This window comes from Rosa chinensis, unplaced genomic scaffold (assembly GCF_002994745.2).
Source record: "Rosa chinensis cultivar Old Blush unplaced genomic scaffold, RchiOBHm-V2 RchiOBHmChr0c06, whole genome shotgun sequence".
In the NCBI taxonomy this organism is placed as follows: domain Eukaryota; kingdom Viridiplantae; phylum Streptophyta; class Magnoliopsida; order Rosales; family Rosaceae; genus Rosa; species Rosa chinensis.
In genome coordinates this window covers 346,982-371,025 of record NW_020126820.1, presented here as the reverse complement: position 1 = coordinate 371,025, position 24,044 = coordinate 346,982, and the positions used below count along the sequence as shown (strand labels likewise).

The following is a 24,044-nucleotide window of genomic DNA, read 5'->3' as shown; positions in this document are numbered from 1 at the left end:
TGTTGACGTCTGCCCCCATCATGTTACCTCCAGATTGGTCCTTGCCCTTTGAGTTGATGTGTGATGCCTCTGACTATGCAGTTGGAGCTGTTTTAGGGCAAAGGAAGGACAAGCTACCCTATGCCATCTACTACGCCTCAAGGACTCTCAATGATGCACAAATGAACTACTCCACCACAGAGAAAGAGCTCCTTGCAGTTGTCTTTGCCCTTGAGAAGTTTCGCTCTTATTTACTTGGTACCAAAGTTACTATCTTTACTGACCATGCAGCTTTGAAATACTTGATGACCAAGAAGGAGGCGAAACCAAGGCTCATCAGATGGATCCTACTCTTGCAAGAATTTGACGTGGAAATCAAGGACAAGAAGGGTAGTGAGAACGTGGTAGCTGACCACTTGAGTCGCTTAGTGCATGCAGAAGATTATCTCCCTCTGGTGGAGACATTTCCAGACGAGCAACTCTTTGGACTTCAGGTAAGTGAACCATGGTATGCAGACATTGTGAATTACATTGTGTCTAGAAAGATTCCTGATACCATGTCACGTGCTCATAGGGATAGGCTTAAGAAAACTGTTAAGCAATATGTTTGGGATGAACCTTATTTGTGGAAGTATTGCTCTGATCAATTGATTAGGAGATGTGTGCCTGAACATGAACATAATGCTATACTTTCTTTTTGCCACTCTAAAGCATGTGGGGGACACTTTGGGTCTAAGAAGACTGCGTTTAAGGTGCTAGAGTCTGGGTTCTATTGGCCAACATTATTTAGGGATGCACATGCCTATTGTTTAACTTGTGATAAGTGCCAAAGAACAGGAAATCTAGGTCCTAGAGATCAAATGCCATTGTCCAATATAATAACTGTTGAAATATTTGATGTCTGGGGTATAGATTTCATGGGACCTTTCCCTTCATCTTTTGGGTTTCTCTATATCTTACTTGCAGTGGACTATGTTTCCAAATGGGTGGAAGCAAAGGCCACTAGAACTAATGACTCTAAGGTTGTCGCAGATTTTATCAAGTCTAACATCTTTAGCAGGTTTGGAATGCCTAGAGTTCTCATTAGTGATGGAGGATCCCATTTTTGCAATCGGACGATTGAGGCTCTCTTGAAGAGATATGATGTCACACATAAGGTTTCTACACCTTATCACCCACAAACTAGTGGGCAGGCTGAGGTCTCTAATCGTCAGATTAAGGGGATATTGGAGAAGACTGTGAACCCCAACAGGAAGGACTGGTCCTTGCGTCTAGAGGATGCTTTGTGGGCCTACAGAACTGCATACAAAACTCCCATAGGTATGTCACCATATCGAATTATCTATGGCAAACCTTGCCATTTACCTGTGGAGTTGGAGCACAAAGCTTGGTGGGCTGTGATACGTGCAAAAGCATTCGCCAATTTAAACCCTGAAAAATGTAGTTGTTAGTATAGAATAAGCAGGGATCGTTCAAACCGGGGATTGAGGGTGCTAACATGTGAGAAACAAATTAATAAAACAATACACAAGTTACGAAAAATACAAGAACATTTACAAGTTCACACGAAAATTAGAGAGAATTAGAGAGACATACATTTAACACAAGGTTAGAGAACAAAGAATGAAGAAACAATCGAAAATCACAAGTATATATAGACATAGATTTCGAAAGAAAGAGAGAGTTTGAGTTAGAAAAGGTTATGGAAATCCTACTCCTATTTAAATACATTTTACAAATCCATACCACATTAGAAATCCATATACAACAAGGATTACTAGTTATATACTAATTAGGATTACTTAATTACTAAGAAAACAAATTATTGACCAAGTCAAACACAAAATACTAAGTCAAAACTAACTCTAACTACTTTTCCTATAAAACACCAAAGAATCCCTAAAATTTAGGAACTCCTAAAAAACACAAAACAAATCCCTAAAAACTACCAAAATAATTCCTAGAAAACACTAACACATATTTACTATTCACGGAGACACTATTCACGAAATTAAAAACATTTATTTTTTTTATTTATTTTTTATTTAACTAGGTTAACATGCTACCTAAAAATCTAAGTTAATTTTATTTATTTACACAAACAAGAAAAAGTAAAGATAGGGGGTTTTTTGAAGATTGAAAAACATAAAATTTCGAAAACATTAAAAGATTAAAAACAAGAAAACATTTTATTTACATAGGTGGGAAAAGAAGAATTTTCGAAGAACAATTTATCAAGAACTAATCAAGAACAATTCATTCATGCAATCTTTAATCTTTTAGTTACCATGAAACGATATCAACCAAGAAACAAAGTTACAAGCGCCCAATGTCCCTTATATGACTTCCCTTTACACAATTGAGTAGAACAAGCGCCTAAACAATATACTTCAAATGCAGGTATCACACAATCAAAGCAACTCATGATCTCATGCATTCGAATCATTAAGCACAAGTGAAAGTTTAGTCAATAAACATGCAAATTCAAGTACTCAAAGCAAGTCTTTTCATTACATGCATAATCTGATCTCGACCTTTGTACAAAGCCTTTACTACTTTAACGAACTAGGATCAACAAGCGTTCACCTAATTACTAGCTCCAATTACATGCAATCATCCTAAGTTGCGCACCCAAAGAACAAGAACACATAAAAGTTTTCCATAAAACAAAACCAGATTATCATTCCATATTTCGGCAACAAATAAAGATCAAACATACATAAACCAATCAATCATTGAAAAGAACATCAAAATCGCATTCAAAAATCAGAAAGTTATCTCATGGTTTCGGTTTTACACATAAGGAAAACAAAACAGAAAATACAACTACAAAAACAATAAACCGTAAAGCAAACATAGGGAAGATGGTATGAACAACCCTTGACTACGTCCCAAGGTCCAAAGCAGATCCAAGGCAGCAACACAAGGTAGAATTCACGGCTAGGATGGAGGGTGGCACGGCTAGGAACTTGTAGATGCAAAAACCTGAAACTCAAGAGCAAACCGGTGAGAAACGAAATTGTGGAGAATAATGTGTCAACCCTGAACGTCTAATACACAAGGTATATATAGTAGAACGTCTCAAGGCACTCCCAATTCGTTTCTACTTGGTTTCTCTTAGTTCGTGTTGATTTAGGACTTCTTTCTCTCAAAACAGATTTCCGGCAGGATTGACCTCAGTCCACTAAAACGTCCATAACTTCCTCTAGAAAATAGCTATTGACGAACCGTAAAAAGCTTTGGAAACTAGACATCTGCAGCTTTCCAACCATATAAAGATCATAATTTTCTGAGCTCTGAGCGATCTATGACACTCCGTTGAAGTTGACTGATCTGCACAGGCAGATTTCCGAATCTGTAATGGATTTGACTTTTAATGCACAAGTTGAGTCCAATTCGGTTTTCCTTCACATCACATGCCTCTCACATGCCTTCCACGCCTATTCTGAAGTAGAAACGTCAAGAACTCCCTAGAACCTTCAAGAATCTCACGGCAATTCCAATCCAAACTCAACAAGAAGTCCAAATTCCACATTGCTTTGTAATTCGAATCTCTTGTTGCTTCCTCTTCCATGTGCACGGCATATGACCTTCTTGAGACTTCTAGATACTTCATGAATGTTCCAAAGCTCTCCTAGTGCGAGTAGAATTCCATATGCAAGTAGGTTTCCTAGTTGAATACTGCTTCCTTTTCCGAGATGCTTCCACACTCTTCCGGAACCTTCTTGAGTAATCCTTATCCAACAGGGACTCCTTGTCACACTAGGATTCCTTATCTGAGTAGAATTGGGTTTCCTTGTTCAAGTAGAACTTCTAATTTCCGCGACTTAAGAGTTTGAATCCAAGTCAGCTTCTGATTCCTACTCCAACTAGGATTCCTTTTCCTAGTCAAACTGGGAGAACTTCCATTTCTTCATTTCTTTCCATTTCTGCGCCACTTGTGCTTTCCTTAGCCATTTTTGGACCTTGAGACTCCATTTTCACCTGAAAAAGACTAACTAAGTTAAATTGATCAAGATAAAGGAAATAACTTAGCAAAATATAGGGTTTAAACATTATAAACGTCGCATTTTATGCTCCTATCAAATTCCCCCACACTTAGCTTTTGCTAGTCCCTTAGCAAAATCAACATAACAAACCAAAAACGACTACAAAACAAAACAAAGAAACCAACGAAAATTCAAACTAAGTATAGAAAACGAAAACACAAAGACACAAAGACTCAAAAACGTAAAACACTTAGAAGACTCAAAACGAAAATCAAAACCAGAAACAAAGACCAAGACGTTAACAACACAAATGACTTCTACGCCCTTAAACATATTGTCTCAGAAATCTCATACTTTCAAGTCACCAAGATTAGCACTTAACCAAGCATCACATCATCAAGATATTCAAGAGTTAATTACAAGATATAATTCACATATAAGCATGTAAGACTTGGGGGTAAACAATGGTGGTGGTTTCTTTAACATATTTCAAATAAATCATGATTCAAACCTCACATGGATATATCACTCTTTCTTCTCTCAGATTCAAGGCTCATGCTTAAAAGCTTATCACTCAAGTATATGTGAAAGAATAACAAGTAAATCACATATGTATAAGAAACGAAAGCACATATATATTTTTCAAAAGATCTCATGAAAGATATCAACTACTTGCACAGATGAACTCAAGCCATAAGTTCAACAGTCATAACTCATCTCCACATATCAAAGACTGTCCCATCTTAAGGATCAAAGAGGTCTTACAATTTAAGGTTGTAATGGGGCCAAGGCTTAAGGTTAAAAGAAACGAAGGGATAGGAAAATCACAAAGTATCCTAAAAACCTAGCAGAGCACTTGTTGATGTAGAGAGACTACTTTCCTCGAAATTCACCATGTATAGCAAAACGTCATGTATCCTCCAAGGCTTATAAAAGGGCCAAGTACCATCATGTTGGGCCCAAACTTCATTCTAACCTTCTTCCGAACAAATGAATTGGACAAAGACCAAAATTTTCAACAATGGGCCTTCAATTTAAAACAAACTCCAAATTCACCAAGTATAGGGGACTAAAATCCATAAACACTTAAACAATATCACACATTTTCTCTTAATTGCCGAAATATTCTTTTCTTGATAATTTTTTACGATTTCATTCTTTTTTTTTTCTTTTTCGGCAATAACATACAAAGATTACATATGGACAAGTCTACCCCCACACTTGAACTTCTTCATGTCTTCAAAATTCTTCCTTGACGCCAAAACTCCAAGCAAAGTCTCAAAAATATGCTCCACTAAGTCTTTAGAACAAAGGGTAAAGATATAACTATACTAGGGTTAAGGGTTAAGGAATTTTGAAGGTGATGAAAGAAAAGGCTCAATGTAGGCTCAAAATGGTTAAACTAGGGGAGTCCCACGACGGGCACAAATAGGGACACAGGCTTTATTTGGCTATGGTGGTAAAATCCTAAGTAAGTACCTTTATCCTTTCCAGAATCAGGGCCATATATTGATCATAAACGTCTCAACAAGCATAACAGTGAATTCTAGCATTCTCTAGTCCATCAAACTTAATCTATGGCAAGTAATCAATCAAGATGAAAAAATAATGAGATCAACCAAATTATCGCCAAGAAAATAAGAGTATAATTCATTTTTTTATTAATCACTCAACAAAGAAAGAGGACATGGCTCAAATTCTCACAAGGGTTATTATGAATCACAACTTATCTTCCACATGTTCATATTCTGTACCAAGGTTACGCATGCACCATATCTACTACACATTCATATGCTTTTCATAAATCATAGTTAACCAAAGAATATCATCAAACATTTTCTCAATCTTGTGATTCTCTTTTAGCCTTAATTTCAGAGATATAAGCTCATCCTAGACAGTTAAAAGGGCATCCTAAGACTCAATCACAAAACAACACAAAAACAACATATAAATGACGCAACAAACATGACAAAAACGTTTGGAACTTAGGGATATTTCCCTTCTCCTTTCGGTAACTCCTTTGGAACATGACCAGGTGAAGAGAGGAACGATTTTGGCGGAGCTCAGCTCACTTGATTGACAGGGGACGAGACCCTTTGTCAGCACTTCTCGTATCCAATCAACCTAGACATCACATCCCATTGGATGCGCCTACGATGAAGAAGATATTTACCCAAAAATCATTTTGACTCTAACAATAACCAAACAAACAAAACACACAAGTATAAAAACCAAAACATATAACACAAAACCTAAAACAAAGTTAACGCAAATTTCTTTTTATTTTCTGATTTTTCCGATTTTTTATTTTGTTTTCTTTTTATAACCACAAAACTAGCTCCTAAAAACAAAGTGAAACGTTATACCCTTCCCCCACACTTGAATCATGCATTGTCCTCAATGTATAAACAAGTATAAAGCATACAAAGCAGCAATCAAGCATGGCATAAGAGTTAACGCAACAAATCCTAAAACAAAGATAAAGTTTTCGAAAATAAAAGAGAAGGGAAGAGTTCAAGAAAGCAAATCTGCGTTGATGACTCCTCCACAGCTACGGATGAAATGGGTTGCCTCCCATGCAGCGCTTAATGTTTAAAGTCTTTCAGCCTAGACTTGCACCTTCATTTACTCTTCTGGTTGTGGCGCCTCTTGGAGGGGTACATCCTCCACATTATGCTCCACAAACGCCTCATAGTAAGGCTTAAGACGATGTCCATTCACTTTGAATTCCGCTCCAGTTATATGACTCTTTATCTGTATAGCACCATGAGGAAAGACATTAGTAACTATAAAAGGACCAACCCATCTAGAACGTAACTTACCAGGAAAAAGTCTCAATCTAGAATGAAATAAAAGAACTTTTTGACCAATTACAAAGGTCTTTCCACGAATCATCTTATCATGAAAAGCCTTTGTCTTTTCCTTGTAAATCCGTGCACTATCATAGGCATCATTCCGAATTTCCTCAAGCTCATTGAGTTGCAATTTCCTATGAAGTCCAGCTTCATCCAATTCCATGTTGAATGTCTTGATTGCCCACCAAGCTCTATGCTCCAACTCCACAGGTAAGTGACACGGTTTCCCATACACCAAACGAAATGGAGACATCCCAATTGGCGTCTTGAAAGCCGTCCTATATGCCCAAAGAGCATCCTCCAAACGTTGGCTCCAATCCTTCCTTGAAGGACCCACGGTTTTCTCAAGTATCCTCTTGATCTCCCTATTTGAAACTTCTGCTTGTCCACTTGTTTGAGGATGATAAGGCGTTGAAACCTTATGGGTCACATGATACTTCCTAAGCAACGCTTCAATGGTCTTGTTGCAAAAGTGAGAACCTCCATCACTAATGAGTGCTCTAGGCATGCCAAACCTACTAAAAATATTAGACTTTATAAACTCTGCAACAACCTTAGAATCATTAGTCCTGGTGGCTTTCGCTTCCACCCACTTAGAAACATAATCAACAGCCAAGAGAATATAAAGGAACCCATTAGATGAAGGAAAAGGACCCATGAAATCTATACCCCAAACATCAAAGATTTCGACTATTATAACAGGAGTTAAAGGCATTTTGATAGGAGCATTTTAATGCGACGTTTTACTTGCTTTTCCCTGCATTTTCTGCGTTATTTCCTTAATAAAACCCTGTTTAGGAAAGTTTCCATTCTTTGATTGGGAAAGTTCCTATTTGTAGAAAGTTTCTATTTTTGTAGTTTTTATTTATCATTTTTAGTAAGTTTCCATTTTTAGTAGTTTCTATTTTTCATTTTTAGAAAGTTTCCCACTTTTCATTTTAGGAAAGTTTCTATTTTTCTTACTAGTTTCTATTTTCAGGTCCTTGTCACAAATGAGCTGAAACGAGCTCACAAATGGAGAGAGAAGCTAGCCAACGTTGGAGGGAGACAAGATGAAGTACAAAGGGAAGCACAAATGAGCAGAAATGAAGAAATGAAGCTTTCCTGGTCCAACCAGGAAACCCTGTCCAGAAAAGGAAAGCTTGCCAAAACAAGACTCTTGAGCCAACCATGAATGGAGATCGAATTAATGAAGTGACATGGCAGGAGAGAAGCTTCTTGAAGACTCTAGATGATGACATGGCACAAAGGTGGCGCATGGAGGCCCAAGAACTCTCAAGACTTGTTGGATTTTCGGCAAATGGATCAAAAGCCCACAAAGCCCATGCAATTAGGGTTTGTGACGCAATGAAGAAACCCTAGAGATGTTTGCCGTCCAAAATGAAGAGAGAAACAAGGAAAATGACGTGGAAAATCAGAAATTAAAAGGAGATTTTCTAGGGAGATTTTCTAGGGCTATTTTTATGGAAATTCATCAAGAGATAAACCCTAGAATATCTTTTGCCGTCCAAGCCAAGAGGAAAAGAAGGAAGTTGCCGTGTGAATTAAAAGAAAACCCTAGAGAATTCGGCAAGGAGATATTCAAGGGAGAAATAAAAGGAAAGAGAAAAAGGTGGAGACCAAGAAAAGCTCAAAAGAAGTCTAGATACATTCCTTAATTCCCTAAAGGAAGTTTGGCCGAATTGAACTACAAAAATCAGAATTATATCAAGGGAATTTCGGCAAGATTATTTAGGGAATTAAATGGAATTTTGTGATTGGTTGAACCACCTCATAGGGCTTATTTGGCAAGATATTATTGGAGGAAATTATGTGGAATTTTCAGATTAATTCCATAAGGTTTACACGGCTTGGAGAGCAAGTTGGCCGTCCCCTATATAACCTCCCCTCTTCTCAACGTTTTGGAGTTCCAAGTTCCATTTTACTTTTACGTTTACACTTTGAAAAAAAATCAGAAAAACCTCTAGCCTAGCCGTGCTCTTCTCCATCCTCTAGGGCAACCACGAAGTGCAAGCAAGGCCAAGGAAGAAGAGGACAAGCCGTGCACACCATCCATCACCATCCTTGAAGATTGCTTTCGAAATTCAAGAGACCACTTCATCACTTCATTCATCTCATCTTCATCCACGGTGTAATCCGATTCTCCTTGTAACCTTTGCTTTGTATTTTCGTTGGTTTTGCTTTAGTTGACACATATGTTTGAACAATTGTTAAATTCTGGAATTTTATGATTAATTGTTAATTTTCAGATTCATATATTGCAATTTATGGTTGCTTTTGTGTGAGTGTTTGATTAAATTTGCATGATAGATAACTTTTGTATTTTAATCTTATGTGGTTGCAAACACTTAGGGTTTTGATATAATTGGTGCTACGAATTTGAGAACATGAATCAACTTTTTGGTTTTGTGTTCTTGAATCGATAAGTAGTAAAGGTTTTGTGCAAAAACCGAATTTGATCAAAGAAGATTGCAATTAGGTGGACTTTTTCATACTAAGTTGCACATTTGAGTTGATAGCCTTTCTAGGTGCTTAATGCGTTAAACATGACATGATTGACTAGCTTTCTAGGGTTTGATTGCATGTTTGATAGGATTAATCTAGGTGCTTTCGCTTAGGGTAATTAGCATTGAAAAGTAAAATATGGGAATTCATTTGCTTTTGAATGTTTCACATGATCAACTCCTCTTGCATGACTATGATGAACAATGATGAACTTGAATTGATTTTAATTATATATTTCGGTTTGATCTTTGTTCTTGCATTCCATTTGTATTTTTATGTTTTTGCATTTTAATTATTTAGGTAACTTAGATTTTATTTTCGGAAATTAAAACCAAAAACCAAAAACTCCCCCCTTTTTCGTAAATATGTCTATATTTTGTAAATATTATACTTTGTTTTAATTTTAATTGTTTAATTGTTTGACAATGACAGGTGTACCCTCAATCCCCGGAATAGAACGATCCCTATTTATTACGTACTACTAATGACATTTCAGGGTTAAATTGGTCGCTCGATAAAAGCGACATCAATTTTTGGCGCCGTTGCCGGGGATTGAAAAATCACTTGTTAAATATGTGAATATATGTGTTTGTTTATATTGTGACCGAAAAAAAAAAAAAAAAAAAAAATTTCTTGTTAATTGTTCATAATTTGTTAGTCAATTAGTTAATTAGTTAATTAATTACTTAGGTTGTTATTTATATTATTGAATACGAATTTTAATTGTGAGTTGTAAATTAAAGAAGGAATAGGTGAAGTCGTGTTTATTAATATTGACCTAAACCCCTTATTGGTACCTAGTCCAGGTCCCTTAAGGTTGAGGGCGGTCTTTATTAACATTCATTGAACTGTCTTCACACTTAGAATCTTTTCATCCAAGTAAGTATAGCCTATGTGGGATGGTGTCTAGGAAAGGGGACAACGTTCATAACGGGTTCTTGGATTCAGAAGTGCATGCAAATGGGCGTAAACCACAATGTGGGAGTAGCCTATGCCAAAATGGATTCTACCTCTTGTGGTCGCCCTCCCCTACCTGGCCATTTCAGTAAGGTTGCCCAAAGGATGTAGGAGGGACTTTGTGTCTAGACGACTATACTTGGGCCGCACGTCCTCTTGATTTACCGCTTGGAATTGAATTTGAAATCAATGATATATATAACAAATGAAAATATTGTGATTCACTAAGGTATATTGGATTAAACATAGTCTTAAAAAGGGTAGCTGTTTCAGTCCCATTGCACATCGAGACTCCTTGTTCCCGTACCTAAGTATTGAAAATAATTGTAAAAGAAAAGGAAAGAATGTAAATAATTGTACTTAATTTCAAAAAAAAAAAAAAAAAAAAAAAAAAAAGAGAGAGAAAAGAAAAAGAAAAAAAAATTTGTGTGACGTTTGTAATTTGTGTGAAAGTTTTGTGTAAATTGTGTCTAATCTTGTGTTACAAAAGAAAAGAATTAATTGTAAATATTGTTAAATTCTTGATTTATTATAAGTGTGTAAATTCGTATGAGTAGATAAGGGCCCTTTTGTTAATATTGGCCTTAACCCTTCATTAGTGCCTTTCTGAGGTCTTATGAGGTTGAGGGCGGCTTTTATTAACATTTGGAGAACTGTCTAACACATGAGTTCTTTTCAAGCTGAGTAAGGGGCATATAGGTGGTGTCTTAGGTTGAGACCCTGGGTGATGGGTTCAATTGGATCTCAGAGATACTATAGACTGTGCCTAAACCACAATGTGGGAGTAGCCAATAGGGGCCTAAACCTCAATGAGGGAGTAGCCTCCGTAGTGTCACCAAAATGAGTCCTCCCTCTCACTTATCTCTTAATCTGGCCATCTAGCCTTCTGAAACAAAGGAAAGTGACTTATGTCTAGGCGACTATCCCTAGATCGTATCTCACCAATAGTAGTGGTTTCTATTGGGCTCGACTTACAACTTGTAATCAATTGAGATATTAACTTTATTTTGTAAAGATAATAAGATATTTGAACATATCCTCCACTTGTAAAATGTGTGTTTTGTACATTTTTTACTTGTATAAATTTCTTTTGTGGTTTATTTGTGAAAAGATTGTGGATAGTTTGTAATTTATACTTCTCTTTATACTTGTATAAATCATAAATAGTAAAGTCGTGAATAGTAACTTGTGAATAGTGACTCGTGAATAGTAAGGTTGATGTATAAATCACTAATTTGTAATTAACTCACTTTATACTTTGCTAACTTCTTTGAATTTTGATGATGTTCAGGATTCCTATGAATGACCGAGCCTTTTAGATCCTCTACACTAAAGGAAATTGAAGCAAGGCTCGCTCGCTTGAAGGGTCCTTCACTTCTTGAGCACACAAGCCCTTCCCCTTCAACATACAAAGAGTACACATTTAATGAGCAAGGGAAGCGGACTTACTTTTCTGAGGAGTCTACATCACCTACACCAAGTCCATCTCCTCCTTCACGTTCACCTTCACCTGTGATTTCGTCCAATTCTACACCACCACCTTCACCACCACCTGAAGAAGTCGAAGAAGAGAGAATGGCATCTATTAGGGAACTCTCCACCGCAACTGTTGAAGGAGGACCCCCTACAGGCATAGTATACCCTGCCCTTGCAGCTGGAAGACAGGCAGAGTTCGAGCTAAAGAGTGGATTGTTGCACAAGCTCCCTATCTTCCATGGACTTAATATGGAGGATGCTAACAAGCACGTACGAGAATTCCAATCTGTTTGTGCAAACATGCAACCACAAGGGGCGGATGAAAACCTTCTTAAGATGAGAGCATTTCCATTCTCTCTAGCTGATAGAGCCAAGGATTGGCTATATGAACTTCCTGCAGGACGTATCACATCATGGGAAACAATGAGAAAAGCCTTCCTGGAGAAATACTTCCCAGCTTCAAAGGTCATCACACTCAGGAAGAAGCTTAGTGGAATAGAGCAAGCTCATGATGAGTCCTATGCTGCCTACTATGAGAGGTTCAATTCCTTACTTGCACAATGTCCTCAACATCAGATGAAGGATGAGACCCTACTCACATGTTTCTACGAAGGACTCTTACCCTTGGAAAGGCAAATGTTGGATGCTGCAGCTGGTGGAGCTTTTGTGGATAAGTCACCTGCGGTTGGGAAGGAACTTATAGCTAATCGTGCCCTAAACTCCCAACAGTATGAGGGTGTGAGACAACCCACTCGTAGGGTAAATGAGGTGAGCACTAGTCCTGCCATTGCGGATCAATTGAGCAAACTCACCCTTCTTGTGAACAAGGTGGCGACTACTCAAGGCCATGGAGGACCCTCTGCTTGTGGGGTATGCTTTACTCAAGGACATCCTACGGATCAATGTCCTCAACTGAGTGAGAATGGTGGTTGGGAGTCTGTGAATGCTATAGGAGGCTATCAAGGGAACCAAGGGGGCCCCCCACGTCCAAGGTACGATCCATATTCGAATACCTATAACCCTGGATGGAGGGACCACCCCAACTTCAAATGGACCAACAATGAAAATGTTCAGAACCCTCTTGGTGGCAGTTTCCAACGTCCTCAAGGACCTCCCTATCAAAGACCTTACATGCCTCCTCAACACAATGTAGGGAATCCCAATTCTCACTATGATAAGACGATAGAGGCATTGACTAATTCTACTCAGGCATTGACTAGTGCCACACAGACTTTGCTTCAAGGACAACAGACCAATGCCAAGGACATTGCAGAGCTCAAGAAGCAAATGGGACAAGTGGTGGACTTCATGACCAAGTTTCATGAGAATGGTAAGCTTCCGAGCAACACAATTCCAAACCCAAAGGGAGGCTTTGAAGGTTCCACCAACTGAGGAGAAGAGGAAACCACGTCTAGGCTGAGAAGACGTTAAAACCAAGCGCTACTTGGGAGGCAACCCATGCAAATCAGATTTGCTTTCTTTATCCTTATCTTTTATTTTTCGTTTTTGCTTTTTGAATTTAGTATTATTTTCGTAAATTTCATCCCTATATGCTTAAGTGTTTCATTGCATGCTTTTAATTGATTACATTGAGGACAATGCAATATTTAAGTGTGGGGGAAGGGATTTATATTGAGTCATATATTGAAAAATACAAAAAAAATTGAAAAATGTCAAAAATTTAAAAAAAAATTTTCGTTGCTTTTGTTTTTGTTTTGAGTCTTAGGATGCCCTTTCAACTGTCTAGGATGATTCTATATCTCTGAAATCATGATTAAAAGAGGATCACAAAATTGAGATGATTTTAAAATGGTATTCTTTGGTTAATTGAGATATATGAGATATATATGCATGTGTAGTGGATATGGATTTCGAAACTTTGGTACAGAAAATATGAGCATGTTAAGATGAGTTTTGATTCATAAAAACCCATGTGAGATAATTGAGCCCATGTCCCTTTTTCTTGGAGTAAAATGAAAAATATATTCTTATTTTCTTGGCGATGTTTTGATGATCTCATTATTCTTTCATTTGATTGACTGCTTGCCATAGATTAAGTTTGATGGACTAGAGAATGCTAGAATTCACTCTTGTGCTTGTTGAGACGTTATATCAATACATGGCCCTGATTCTGGAAGGGATAGAGGCATCCTAGGAATTACCACCATTGCCATATAAACTTGTGTCCCCATTTGTGCCCGTCGTGGGACTCTCCTAGATTAGCCCCTTTGAGCCTACATTAAGCCTTTTCGTTCATCACCCTAAAATCCTTAACCATGAAGCTTAGTATAGTAACAACCCTACCCTTTGTTCTAAGAACTTAGCGGAGCTATCTTTTGAGACATACTACATGGGTTTGATGCTAAGGAGGAAAATTGAGAAGAGGTTAAAGTTCAAGTGTGGGGGTAGACTTGTCCATAAAGAAAAAAAAATATGTGAAAGCCGTGAAAAATGAAAAGAAGAGAAAAAATGTACGGCTAGAAAAGAAAAGAAAGAAATATTTATGGATTTTAGTCCCCCATACTTAGTGATTTTGGAGTTTACTTTGAAATGAAGGCCTATTAAAGAAAAATTTGACCTTTGTCCATTCACTGTAGTTCAGGGGAAGTTTACAATGAAGATTGGGCCCAACATGAAGACACTAGGCCCCTTTTATGTTACCTCTAGGGGAAGTGACGTTTTTGCAATGCATTGGTGGCTTTCTTGTGGTCTCTACATTTACATGTGCTCTGCTAGGTTTTTAGGACACTTTGATAAATCCTTACCCTTCATTTCTTAAAACCTTGAGCCTTAACCCATTACAACCCTTGAAAAGACCTTCTTGATCCTTAAGATGGGACAGCCCTTGATGTGGAGATGAGTTACAAGAGTTGAACCTATGGCTTGGGTCCATCTGTGCAAGTAGTTGGTATCCTTCATGAGATCTTTAAAGAAAATTATACATGTGCTTTCGTTTCTTACATTATGTGATATACTTGCTATCTTTCACATATACTTGATTGTATAAGCTTTTAAGCATTGCCTTGAATTCTGAGAGAAGAAAGAGTGGATATGCCTTGTGAGGATTGAATCATACTTGTCTGAAACATGCTTAACAGAACCCATCACCATTGTTACAACCAAGTCCTACTTGTGTATGTGAAGATTATGTGTTTTAATTAACTCTCGAATGCCTAAACATTTATTCTTGGTGAAGTGCTAATCTTGGTGTTGTGAAAGTAAGAGATTGCTGAGACAAAAAGTTGAAGGGCTATAGAGTCTGTTTCGTGTCAAGTCTTTAATTTTCGTTGAGTCTTAGTGTGTGTCTTGGTGTGATTTTGCTAAGGGACTAGCAAAAGCTAAGTGTGGGGGAATTTGATAGGAGCATTTTAATGCGACGTTTTACTTGCTTTTCCCTGCATTTTCTGCGTTATTTCCTTAATAAAACCCTGTTTAGGAAAGTTTCCATTCTTTGATTGGGAAAGTTCCTATTTGTAGAAAGTTTCTATTTTTGTAGTTTTTATTTATCATTTTTAGTAAGTTTCCATTTTTAGTAGTTTCTATTTTTCATTTTTAGAAAGTTTCCCACTTTTCATTTTAGGAAAGTTTCTATTTTTCTTACTAGTTTCTATTTTCAGGTCCTTGTCACAAATGAGCTGAAACGAGCTCACAAATGGAGAGAGAAGCTAGCCAACGTTGGAGGGAGACAAGATGAAGTACAAAGGGAAGCACAAATGAGCAGAAATGAAGAAATGAAGCTTTCCTGGTCCAACCAGGAAACCCTGTCCAGAAAAGGAAAGCTTGCCAAAACAAGACTCTTGAGCCAACCATGAATGGAGATCGAATTAATGAAGTGACATGGCAGGAGAGAAGCTTCTTGAAGACTCTAGATGATGACATGGCACAAAGGTGGCGCATGGAGGCCCAAGAACTCTCAAGACTTGTTGGATTTTCGGCAAATGGATCAAAAGCCCACAAAGCCCATGCAATTAGGGTTTGTGACGCAATGAAGAAACCCTAGAGATGTTTGCCGTCCAAAATGAAGAGAGAAACAAGGAAAATGACGTGGAAAATCAGAAATTAAAAGGAGATTTTCTAGGGAGATTTTCTAGGGCTATTTTTATGGAAATTCATCAAGAGATAAACCCTAGAATATCTTTTGCCGTCCAAGCCAAGAGGAAAAGAAGGAAGTTGCCGTGTGAATTAAAAGAAAACCCTAGAGAATTCGGCAAGGAGATATTCAAGGGAGAAATAAAAGGAAAGAGAAAAAGGTGGAGACCAAGAAAAGCTCAAAAGAAGTCTAGATACATTCCTTAATTCCCTAAAGGAAGTTTGGCCGAATTGAACTACAAAAATCAGAATTATATCAAGGGAATTTCGGCAAGATTATTTAGGGAATTAAATGGAATTTGTGATTGGTTGAACCACCTCATAGGGCTTATTTGGCAAGATATTATTGGAGGAAATTATGTGGAATTTTCAGATTAATTCCATAAGGTTTACACGGCTTGGAGAGCAAGTTGGCCGTCCCCTATATAACCTCCCCTCTTCTCAACGTTTTGGAGTTCCAAGTTCCATTTTACTTTTACGTTTACACTTTGAAAAAAAATCAGAAAAACCTCTAGCCTAGCCGTGCTCTTCTCCATCCTCTAGGGCAACCACGAAGTGCAAGCAAGGCCAAGGAAGAAGAGGACAAGCCGTGCACACCATCCATCACCATCCTTGAAGATTGCTTTCGAAATTCAAGAGACCACTTCATCACTTCATTCATCTCATCTTCATCCACGGTGTAATCCGATTCTCCTTGTAACCTTTGCTTTGTATTTTCGTTGGTTTTGCTTTAGTTGACACATATGTTTGAACAATTGTTAAATTCTGGAATTTTATGATTAATTGTTAATTTTCAGATTCATATATTGCAATTTATGGTTGCTTTTGTGTGAGTGTTTGATTAAATTTGCATGATAGATAACTTTTGTATTTTAATCTTATGTGGTTGCAAACACTTAGGGTTTTGATATAATTGGTGCTACGAATTTGAGAACATGAATCAACTTTTTGGTTTTGTGTTCTTGAATCGATAAGTAGTAAAGGTTTTGTGCAAAAACCGAATTTGATCAAAGAAGATTGCAATTAGGTGGACTTTTTCATACTAAGTTGCACATTTGAGTTGATAGCCTTTCTAGGTGCTTAATGCGTTAAACATGACATGATTGACTAGCTTTCTAGGGTTTGATTGCATGTTTGATAGGATTAATCTAGGTGCTTTCGCTTAGGGTAATTAGCATTGAAAAGTAAAATATGGGAATTCATTTGCTTTTGAATGTTTCACATGATCAACTCCTCTTGCATGACTATGATGAACAATGATGAACTTGAATTGATTTTAATTATATATTTCGGTTTGATCTTTGTTCTTGCATTCCATTTGTATTTTTATGTTTTTGCATTTTAATTATTTAGGTAACTTAGATTTTATTTTCGGAAATTAAAACCAAAAACCAAAAACTCCCCCTTTTTCGTAAATATGTCTATATTTTGTAAATATTATACTTTGTTTTAATTTTAATTGTTTAATTGTTTGACAATGACAGGTGTACCCTCAATCCCCGGAATAGAACGATCCCTATTTATTACGTACTACTAATGACATTTCAGGGTTAAATTGGTCGCTCGATAAAAGCGACATCACATTTGATCTCTAGGTCCTAAATTACCAGTTCTTTGGCACCTATCACATGTCATACAAAAATTATATGCATCTTTAAATATAGTAGGCCAATAAAAACCACATTCCAACACCTTCCTAGCAGTTCTATCCGAGCCAAAGTGACCACCACATTGTTTAGAATGACAAAACTCAAGTATAGCTTTTTGTTCATTATTAGGCACACATCTCCTTATCAATTTATCAGAACAATATTTCCACAAGTAAGGATCATCCCAAACATATTGTCTAGCTAAAAACTTAAGTCTATCACGTTGAACACTTAGCATATTACTAGGGAACGTTTTGGACACCAAATAATTAACAATATCTGCATACCAAGGCTCACTTACCTGGATTCCGAAGAGTTGTTCATCCGGAAACATCTCCACTAAGGGTATGGCGTCCTCTTCACTCACTAGCCTACTCAAGTGATCAGCCACAACGTTGTCAGAGCCCTTCTTGTCCTTGATCTCAACGTCAAACTCTTGAAGCAAGAGTATCCAACGAATTAGCCTAGGTTTTGCCTCCTTCTTTGACATCAGGTACCTAAGAGCTGCATGATCAGAATAAATAATAACTTTAGTACCCAACAAATAAGATCGAAATTTCTCTAAGGCAAAAACAACAGCTAAAAGTTCTTTTTCAGTTGTAGAGTAATTGAGTTGAGCATCATTAAGGGTCCTAGAAGCATAGTAGATGGCGTGGGGCTTCTTGTCCCTTCTTTGTCCTAGCACGGCCCCAATGGCATAATCTGAGGCGTCACACATGATCTCAAAGGGTAGAGACCAATCTGGTGGAAGCATAATTGGTGCAGACGTTAAAAGCTCCTTCAAAGTGTTGAATGCCTTCTTGCAATCCTCATCAAACTCAAACGCCACTTCCTTTTGAAGTAGACGACATAGGGGCCTAGAAATCTTGGAAAAATCCTTGATAAAGCGCCTGTAGAAACCTGCATGTCCAAGAAAAGAACGGACCTCCCTCACACTTGTGGGGTATGGTAAGTATCTAACAAGATCTACTTTAGCTTTATCTACTTCAATTCCACGTTTAGAGATAATATGCCCTAAAACTATTCCTTGTTTAACCATAAAGTGACATTTTTCCCAATTTAAAACAAGGTTAGTTTCTTCACAACGTACAAGTATCAATTCTAAGTTACTTAAGCAATTTTCGAAATCTTTACCAAAGACAGAAAAGTCATCCATAAAAACTTCAATAATTTTCTCAATAAAATCAGAAAAGATACTTACCATGCACCTTTGAAACGTACCTGGGGCGTTGCATAGTCCGAATGGCATTCTTCTGTAGGCAAACGTTCCAAAAGGACAAGTGAAGGTCGTTTTCTCTTGATCCTCATGAGCAATGGCGATTTGATTGTAACCAGAATATCCATCCAAGAAGCAATAAAACTCATGGCCAGCTAACCTCTCAAGCATCTGATCAATGAATGGCAAAGGGAAGTGATCCTTCCTAGTAGTGGCGTTGAGCTTCCTATAGTCAATACAAACTCGATGTCCAGTCACAGTTCTCTGAGGCACTAACTCATTCTCTGCATTCTTCACAACAGTTATTCCAGACTTCTTTGGCACAACTTGAACTGGTGAAACCCACTTAGAATCTGAAATAGGGTATATGACGCCACAATCAAGAAGCTTGATGACTTCTTTCTTCACAACTTCCATCATGGGTGGATTCAATCGTCTTTGAGCCTCCCTAGTTGGCTTAGCTCCCTCCTCAAGCAAAATCCTATGGACACAGGTGGTAGGGCTAATTCCCTTGATATCTGCCAAGGTCCAACCAATTGCAGTTTTGTGTCTCTTAAGCATCTCCACAAGTTTGTCCTCTTGAGTTGGCGTCAAGGATGATGAAATGATTACAGGCAATGTCTCTTTATCTCCCAAATAAACATACTTCAAATGATCTGGCAATGGCTTTAGTTCTAGGGTAGGTGCCTGGATCACTGAAGGTAAAGGTTTATTAGTAGAGATGGAAAGTGAAAAAGAAGGACTTGACCTACCTACATAGGACGTTGCCTCAAGAGAAGCAACGTTTTCTAGGTGGATAGATTCATAAGAATCCGTGAGCTCTTCCTTAGGTATGGTGACGCCATTTTCAAGAATGCCAACGCCACTTGCAATGGTTGAAGCCATGGCATCATCCTCCATAATCTCCATGAATTTCTGCGCAAGTTCATCAAGTATATCAATAGAAAAACATGATTGAAAATCACTTAGGGGATACCTCATAGCTTCAAAAATGTTGAAGCCAACAACTTCTCCATCGAATTCCATTGACAATGTGCCAGAATACACATCAATTTTAGTCCTAGCCGTCCTCATGAAGGGACGACCTAGCAAAAGTGGCGTTGACTTGGGAGAAGGCTCCTCCATCTCTAGGACGTAAAAATCAGCTGGGAAGATTAACTCACCCACCTGCACAAGTACATCCTCAACTAACCCCTTAGGGTATGCATTAGATCGATCTGCCAATTGAATAATAACATTATCATGTTTAAGTTCACCTAGACCTAGAGATGCATAAACAGAATATGGCATAACATTTATAGACGCACCTAAGTCTAGCATGGCATTTTCAAATCTAGTGGTTCCAATAACACAAGGGATAGAAAAACTCCCTGGATCCTTACACTTGTCAGGCATTTTGCGTTGAAGCACAGCTGAGACGTTCTCACTTACCTTCACCACTTCTCTCTCACGGTTTTGTCTCCTTGTGGTGCAAAGTTCCTTCAAAAATTTTGCATACTTAGGAATTTGCTTAATGGCCTCAAGGAGAGGAATGTTGATTTGCACTTTCTTAAAAGTTTCCAAGATGGCCTTTTCGGCTTCATCCTTCTTGGACTTAGCATATCTGCTTGGGAAAGGCAAAGGAGAAGAAGATGGATTAGTAATAACCGAATTGAAAGAGTTAGAAACTTGTCCTTTAGGTTTCGGTTCTGCAGTAGGAGGTGTCACATGAGCCTTAGACGTTGCAGGGTCCTCCTCCTCCTCTAATGTTGACGTTGAAACCTTCTTAGGAGGCTTTGGAGGGTCTACAAGGGTCTTACCACTCCTTGTAGTGACGACCTTTGCTTGCTCAAAGTGAGGATTAGGGATGGTACCACTTGGTAATTTTCCTTGCTCATGAAACTTACCCATAAACTCCACAACTTGACTCATTTGCTTCTTCATCTCATTCACATCCGTGGATATGTCATTGATCTGATTCCCATGATGAGTTTGACCTGCAATTAAAGCTTGAGTAGATTTGGTTAGAGTTCGGATCAATTCATCATTAGAAGAAGAAGAAGAAGCATTTGAATTATAATTCGAATTGAAAGGAGTAGGGTTAGGAGGTTGAGGCTTTTGATAAAAGCCTTGAGGACGTTGTTGGAACCCTTGAGGTGCACTTTGAACGTTGTCATTGTCCTTCCAACGAAAATTGGGGTGATCCCTCCATCCAGGATTGTAGGTATTCGAGTAAGGATCATTCCTAGGACGTTGGTACCCTTGTTGGAAACCTATGGCGTTAACACCTTCCTGTCCTCCACTTTCCATGAGTTGAGGGCATTGATCAGACACATGCCCTTGCATTGAGCAAACTCCACACACCATAACTTGTCCATGCGCTCCCTGAGACACAAGAGAAGTAAGTTTGTTAATTTTATCCTCCAATTGAGCTAAAGTACTTACCTCATGGACCCTTTCACGTGTGGTGGTGGATTTGGGCCTAGAGCTTCCATATTGTTGTTGATTCAAGGCCCTATTCTCAATCAGAACCATTCCAGCCGCAGGTTCCTTGTCAACAAACGATCCACCAGAAGCTGCATCTAGCATGTCTCTTTCCAAGTTGGTGAGCCCATCATAAAAACAAGTGAGCAAGGTCTCATCCTTCATGCCATGTTGAGGGCATTGAGTGGTGAGAGACTTGAACCTCTCATAGTAATCTGCGTAGGACTCATCTTGCCCTTGTTGAATTCCACTTATCTTCTTCCTAAGCATGATGATGCGAGATGTAGGGAAATACTTCTCAAGAAACGCCTTCATCATATCAGCCCAAGATGTAATCCGTCCACTTGGCAACTCATAAAGCCATTGCTTTGCCTTGTCAGCCAACGAAAATGGGAAGGCTTTTAACTTCAAAATATGCTCATCAGCTCCTTGAGGCTTCATGCTAGTGCAGATGAACTGAAATTCCATCAAGTGGTTGTTGGGATCTTCCATAGAGAGTCCATGGAATGTAGGAAGACGATGAAGCAATCCAGACTTCAACTCAAAATCAGCTGTTAACCCCTCAGCTGCAGCAGGGTAGGTTATGCAAGTAGGGACGCCACCAGGTGGGATGACGGATGTAGAGAGTTGCCTTATGGTGAGAGCCATTGGTGGTGGTGGTGGTGGAACGACTAAAAGTGCACGAGGTGATGGAGGTGGCGTTTGGTGTGGTGATGGAACAACTGAAGTGTCAGAAGCTTCTGATCCTCCCTCTACTCTATTCCCTTCACTATCTATTTGAAGCTCACGAAATTGAAGGGGAGTGGTAACTTGGACGTCAAAGAGATCCGAGTTTTTCTTCAATCTCTCAAGTCTATCTTGGATGACGTGAAGAGGCGTTTTGGTGTACTTAGGTGGGTCAGATGATCCATACATTCATTGATCCTGAAATAGAATAAAGAATAAAGTTAGTAAAATATAAACAAGATGTGGACCAAGGTACACACACTAAAACGTCACATATATACAAGTATACACATGGTCAACGAAAATTTATAGTGGTTAGTTACAATCTTCTACAACTTTCGAAGTAATCAACTTAAATAAGTAGTTGTTAAGTCAAGGTTTAGACGTGCGGCCCAAAGATTCTAATGTTAATGCAAGTCTCCCCCTATCTATCTTTTGGTAACTCTTTTCACACAGAGCCAGGTAGTAGAGGAACAATTTTGGCGGAGCTCAGCTCACTTGTTTAGCAGGGGACGAGACCCTTTGCTAGCACTTCTTGTATCCAATCAACCTAGACACTCTGCATTACTAAGGTGCGCCTACTTGATAAAAAGAGTTGCTTGACAAGCATTAATAAAAGAACTTTCACCTATTCCGTTATGACCTACAACATTCATACCCAAGCCAATTATTTTCGAAAATTTTCTAAGTATACTGACTCAATGAGGCGTCATGAACTTTGTTTTGGACGTACGGCCCAAGTCCTTGGCTATACACATAGTCTTTTTCAAATCCTTTGGGCAACCTTACTGAAATGGCCAGTTGGGGGAGGACGAGCACGAGAGGTAGAACCCATTTTGGCAATTGCCGTTCTGGATTCAAAACCCGTCATGAACGTTGTCCCCTTTCTAGACACCATTCCACATAGGCTATACTTACTTAGATAAGAAAAAATACTAAGTGCAAGACATTGTTCGATTGTTAATAAAAGCCGCCCTCAACCTTAATAGACCTGATTCAGGTTCTAGAAAGGGGTTTAGGCTAATATTAACAAAGGGACTTCACCTATTCCATTAAAGTTCACGGCCCCTTACCAAATCAATACCTTAGTGGCGTTTTCATCACATGAAGACTTTTCAATCCCCGGCAACGGCGCCAAAAATTGATACGTGCAAAAGCATTCGCCAATTTAAACCCTGAAAAATGTAGTTGTTAGTATAGAATAAGCAGGGATCGTTCAAACCGGGGATTGAGGGTGCTAACATGTGAGAAACAAATTAATAAAACAATACACAAGTTACGAAAAATACAAGAACATTTACAAGTTCACACGAAAATTAGAGAGAATTAGAGAGACATACATTTAACACAAGGTTAGAGAACAAAGAATGAAGAAACAATCGAAAATCACAAGTATATATAGACATAGATTTCGAAAGAAAGAGAGAGTTTGAGTTAGAAAAGGTTATGGAAATCCTACTCCTATTTAAATACATTTTACAAATCCATACCACATTAGAAATCCATATACAATAAGGATTACTAGTTATATACTAATTAGGATTACTTAATTACTAAGAAAACAAATTATTGACCAAGTCAAACACAAAATACTAAGTCAAAACTAACTCTAACTACTTTTCCTATAAAACACCAAAGAATCCCTAAAATTTAGGAACTCCTAAAAAACACAAAACAAATCCCTAAAAACTACCAAAATAATTCCTAGAAAACACTAACACATATTTACTATTCACGGAGACACTATTCACGAAATTAAAAACATTTATTTTTTTTTATTTATTTTTTATTTAACTAGGTTAACATGCTACCTAAAAATCTAAGTTAATTTTATTTATTTACACAAACAAGAAAAAGTAAAGATAGGGGGTTTTTTGAAGATTGAAAAACATAAAATTTCGAAAACATTAAAAGATTAAAAACAAGAAAACATTTTATTTACATAGGTGGGAAAAGAAGAATTTTCGAAGAACAATTTATCAAGAACTAATCAAGAACAATTCATTCATGCAATCTTTAATCTTTTAGTTACCATGAAACGATATCAACCAAGAAACAAAGTTACAAGCGCCCAATGTCCCTTATATGACTTCCCTTTACACAATTGAGTAGAACAAGCGCCTAAACAATATACTTCAAA

At 37.9% G+C, this 24,044-nt stretch overlaps 1 non-coding gene and 1 pseudogene across 1 annotated transcript; one reads left to right on the top strand and one right to left on the bottom strand.

The window, feature by feature from the left end:
• Positions 1-6,567: 6,567 nt before the first annotated feature.
• Positions 6,568-18,994, bottom strand: LOC121050879 (annotated as a pseudogene).
• Positions 18,995-21,341: 2,347 nt separating this feature from the next.
• On the top strand, positions 21,342-21,448 carry LOC112181207. Its single transcript, XR_002928723.1, has one exon. It is a non-coding gene; the product is annotated as a small nucleolar RNA R71 (small nucleolar RNA).
• The last annotated feature ends 2,596 nt before the right edge of the window (positions 21,449-24,044 follow it).